Below are 5,292 nucleotides of genomic sequence, written 5' to 3' on the forward strand. Positions count from 1 at the left end.
GGGTCAGGAGAGGTCTGCCGTGCCATGTGGTCACCTCCGGGGCAGGCGGGAATCGAACTCATGCGGAAGTGGCTTTAGTTTCTCAGTGCTGTGCTTTAACCTGCTGCGCCACCAGGGAGGGCCACTAGCTACTTTTTTTTTTTTTTAAGAGCTGCACATTAATAAATTGACTAATAATTTCTCTTCAGTGTTGTGTTTTATGAGGAATTTGAGGTGAGATGAACTAATGATCACACAAATCAATTATAATTCAGGATTTCCTAGATGAATATCACCCAGACAGCATAGGAGCTCTAGAGTCAAATCTGCTCATCTCCCTCTGTGCCCAGAGGGCCCCAGGTAAAGGCAAATCATTCACCAAGTGCCACCCGAGAGAGATTTTGTTCTTGAGCAACAATGACTGAGCAATTTTTCAACCTCATCTTTCAGGTGAGATGTTATTATTTATTATTTTGTCTCAGGCAGAGGAGAGGAAGTTTTAGAAAAAAGGTAGGCAAAGGCAAAGAGCAAACATTACAGTGAGCAGTCACTGGAGCTGAGGGAGAAACCACCTCAGCTAGTTCATGGCCAGGCTATGGAGGATGCAAATAGAGAACTGGAAGGAGGCGCGCAAGACCGGAACCCTGGCTCACACAAGGCAGGGAGCTGGCGGTGGGGGCAGAGGGGGTGAGCAGAGCCCTGGCTCAAACAAGGCCAGGAGATGGTGGCGGGGGTAGAGGGGTGAGTAGAGCCATAAACACTAAGAATCTTAGGTGCCAAAGCCCCGATCACAAAGCACCAGACCCAAGCAGGTATCAGACTGCTGTAGGGGGTATCAGAAGCACAGACCAGACGGTAAGGATATGGAGTTTGAGCCCATTGTAGAATCTCCAGTCCCTTTCAACTTCTGTAGTTTTCCAAAATCAACAACAAACCCAGGCTCACAAGGAGTGAGCTCCTCCCAAAGAGAAGGACTCTATATCAATGCAGTCTCTACCCTGGCCCTGGGCAGCGGTCCTCTGCCCACCTGTGCTTATGCAGGTTCTTCTTTCCACCAACTCCCTCCCTTCCTGTGACCAGTACCTGCTGGGACTTCTCTGCAGGGACCCCTCAGCAGAGGCTGCTCTCCTAAGGCCACCACCTGTGACCACACAGGCCTCTCTCAGCAAACCTGTCCTTTTCTGCCCACTTGTATCTATGCCTGTGTCCTTTATTCATCTCTCCCTTTTATAATAAGCTACCCTTTTGGATATAACTAACATCCCTGTGTCATGGAGAAACTCAACTGGGAAATTCCCCCTGAAATGGGAGCTCTGGTGAAACTTTCCTGGATGGACCCATGTACATCCTCCAAACCCATCAACTCCAAAAAATGACACACTGTCACCACCACCAGTAGCCTATAGTTCTAGGAGTACAGAGTCAAGTTTGCAAAGAAACTTCACTTACCCTATAATAAGACAAAGATTGTGCTATGGTTTATGCCTGCTGTGCTATTCATACATGCACCTCAAAGCCAGGGATCTGTGCATTCTGTTGAGATAATGGACACATTACTGGACCTTACTGGACCCATTTTGGAGCTCTGCAGACATACCAGCATCATGCTAAGCACAATACAGAGTGCATCACTTTCTCTTCACTAGCGCTCTTGATGGCAGACTCCAAGCTCTGTTTAACAGATGAAACAGCTGCGAATGGCATACCCCAGACACACTTTATCAGGCCTTGACCACTGACTGTGTGTCCTTAAGTCTTGTATGCTTGCACGCTTCACTAGTGCTATGTAGAGCCCATTCTATGCAAGCAGTGGCTTAAAAACTGCCTTGTGAGATGGAATGATGGATGGATGGATGGATGGATAGATAGATGGATGGATGGATGGATGGAAGGAAGGGTGGGTGGGTGGGTGGCTGGCTGGCTGGTTGCTGGCTGGCTGGCTGGCTGGCTGGATGGATGGATGGAAGGGTGGGGAGTTGTTGGATGGATGGATGGATGAATAGATGATGGATGGATGATGGATGGATGGATTGATGGATGATGGAATGGGTGGATGGATGATGGATGGATGGATTGATGGATGATGGAATGGGTGGATGGATGATGGATGGATGGATGGATAGCTGAATAGACGAGACTCTAGAATGCATCCCCTCACTAGAGTTCCCCCCTCATGAAGAGATGCTGACAGTGAGATAAGTTTCTGCCTTTTCCAGGTCTTATTCTGATGATGAAGCAATGCTGTGGCTCAGAGTGGCCTTGGACTTGGCCATGGTGGACTCAGGCCCACCATGGAAGCCACCCTGACTGGGTTCACCAGCTCAGAGGTGGAGGCCAGGAAAGGCAGGTGACACTGCTGGCCAGTGACACCAGTTTTCGACTGCAGTTCCCTCTCCCAACCACGCAGTTCTTCAAATGGCATGCTGCTGCATCTCTCCTCACTTCTAAATGTCAGCATTTTTGAGAAAGCCACAGAACCCTCCACCTACTCTGAGAGGTTATGTTTCTCCTCTGCTTGTGGGAACAAGAACAATGACTTTCAAGTCACTTCTAGCTATTCTTCAAAGACATAACCATCAACAGTCTGAGGGGCCAAATAGAAGCAGGTCATTAGGACCCAGAAGCGCTGGCTTGAGCCAGTTTCACAGACAGATAACCTGACACAGCAAAAGCCCATAGGATTCCTAATGAAAACTGAAGACACAGACCCCTGCATCACTGCAGATGGCTCTGGGCCAGGGAAGTCCTGCTCCCTCCCCCAGTCCACAGTGAATAAGCATTTGGTCCACCCACCACACTGGGCAGGGAAGAGTAAGCCCCTCTCTTGCCCTGGAAATTCACTAGCTGAAGAATCACTGCTTTGTATGAGGCTCATCTCCCAGGGCTGTGCAGATCCGCTCCTGATTAGATTCCAGCAGCTGGGCACAATCTCTTTCCTCACCACTGAAAATGATTTGGGGGGGAATAAACAATGGAATTTGCCATGTTAATATTCTCTGCAGCCTGCACAGCGTGGGGTGCATACTAAGCACTGTGAAGAGCTCCCCCACCCAGAACCAGGTGAACTTGGCCTCCAAGGGTGAGAATGAGCTGGTATAAAAGGGAGACTCCCTCAGTTAGCAGCCTCCAAGCCTCGTCCCTCCAGGCTGATTTCTGGAGTTGGTCCTTCCAGCTGGGGTCTTGCGAGGACTGAGCCCCAAGCCTCAGACTGGGTCAACAGCCTAATGCCACAGAGAAAGAGGCCCTTTCAGGCTCATCAAAGATATTAGTAGTGGTAAAATTGGCTACTTATTAAATGTCTGCTATGGGTCAGGCACCGTCCTTCACAAATATTATTTAATTTTAAAGTTATTTTAATGACTAAAGAAATCCAAGCTCATTATTTAATATAGTTGTGCAAAGTGAATGAATAAATCCTCTCTAATCCCACCTCCCAAAGATAATTGCTATTAACATTCTGGCATCTATACCAAAGAGCAATCCTAGGCGTTCTAGATAGTAGTATGTACTTTGTAGTTAAGATCTGGAAATGTCAAACATTTAGAAAAAAAGCCAGTGCATTGGTGGTCAGGATTTGAACCCTTGTTCTTTCACTTCATGAGTGTTTACTGAGAATGTAAGTGCTGTTGTAAGTGATGAGATATAATAGGCAAGGTTGGATCTAGTAGGAAACTTCAACCTAGTAGGAGTGTCAACCAATACACCTATAAGTGATGACTGAAAATGACAAGCACCATGAAGAAAATAAATATAAGGTGTTTTCATGTTAAATGTTATGAGGAAGGCAGGATTCTTGGAAGAAATAACATTTTAATTTTTTAAACAAACATATATTTACTGTGTGCTAAACATAATATTTACTGGTTGCTAGTCACTTGCATTTTTGTTTTTCTTTTTTTTTAAACAAACCTTAATGCAATTAAACCTCAAAATTCCATGATGTAAATATTATTATCAGATCTATTCAGATGAGAATCACGGGGTACAGAGAGACCCAGTGTCCTTTCCAAGGTCATACAGCTAGGAAGTGGTGAAGGCCAAGGTTTAGACCAAGCAGCTTGGCTCCAAGTCATGGGTGTGACCCACTGCCTCTGAGTAATAAGCTTTCATACATGCAAAGCTGTAGGGGAACTACTCACACAGAGGGGAAACAGTGGCAAAACACTGAAATGGGAATGTTTGAGTCTCGGAATGCCTTCAGCCTGTGACGCCAGAGGAACACCTTCAGACTTTTTCTTACATTCAGTAGGAAAATATTGGAGAGAAATAACCTGACCAAATCTGCATTTGAAAGAGATGTCTTTGCCTATTGAATAGAGAATAAAAATTAGGGGGCAAATCAGAGAGGAGCTAGGGCCCAGACTAAGGATGGAGGTGGTGTGTGCTAGGATGGAATTCAAGAAGACAGAGAGAAATGGAAAATAAGCTGATCCAAAGTTATACATTTTCCAGTGAAAACACACTGACTTAGAGAAAATCATTTGTGTCAAAACTCCTTGCTAAGCTAGGGAAGACCAGTTTGTGGGGTTGGATGGAGACAGAAAAAGGATAGAAGCTGGTCCTTTACAAGCTGTAAGCTGGAATCAGTGAGGGGATTTATCATAAAGAGACAGAAAATAAAAGTACCTATCTCTTTGTAAGCAGCCGTGCCTTCCACTCCATTCCAAGTTTTTTATATAGTGTACATTAAAAGCAACAATCTTATAAGAAGATGTTATCAGTGCAGTGGTCCCTAGGGATCCACAGGGCCCCCCGGATACCAAAATCCACAGATGCTCAAGTCCCTAAAATGGAGGAATATTTTCACATAATCTACGCACATCTTCCTGTATTGGCTAATCATCTCTAGATTACTTATAGCATCAAATACAATAGAAATGCTCTGTAATTCATTGTTGACAAGGAAATCATTGAATGACAAGGGCAAAAGTCTGTACGTGTTAAGACAGAATCAGCCATTGCAGGACTCCATAGTCTGTATTTTGTATCCACAGTTGGCTAAATTTGAGGATTTGGAACCAGGGCACACAGAGAGCTGGCTATAATCAAGGCCACAAAGCTGGTAAGTGGCACAACCTCGTGACACCTTGGCAGGTTGATGCAGAGACCATGGTTGTCAGCCACTACACGGATCTGCTTTTGAAGGGTGTCTCCAGCCCAGCCAATAGCCAAGACAGCCAACAGGGGCAGGTGAGCAGAACACAGCGACGGCTCAATCCCGCCCCGCCCCTCTCCCCGCTCCTTTCCAACAAGAATGATTTTTGCATTAAAAAAAAAAAAAAAAACTATCGGGCCCTCCCTGGTGGCGCAGCG

This window comes from Condylura cristata, unplaced genomic scaffold (assembly GCF_000260355.1).
Source record: "Condylura cristata isolate star-nosed mole 26May11 unplaced genomic scaffold, ConCri1.0 scaffold00026, whole genome shotgun sequence".
In the NCBI taxonomy this organism is placed as follows: Eukaryota; Metazoa; Chordata; class Mammalia; order Eulipotyphla; family Talpidae; genus Condylura; species Condylura cristata.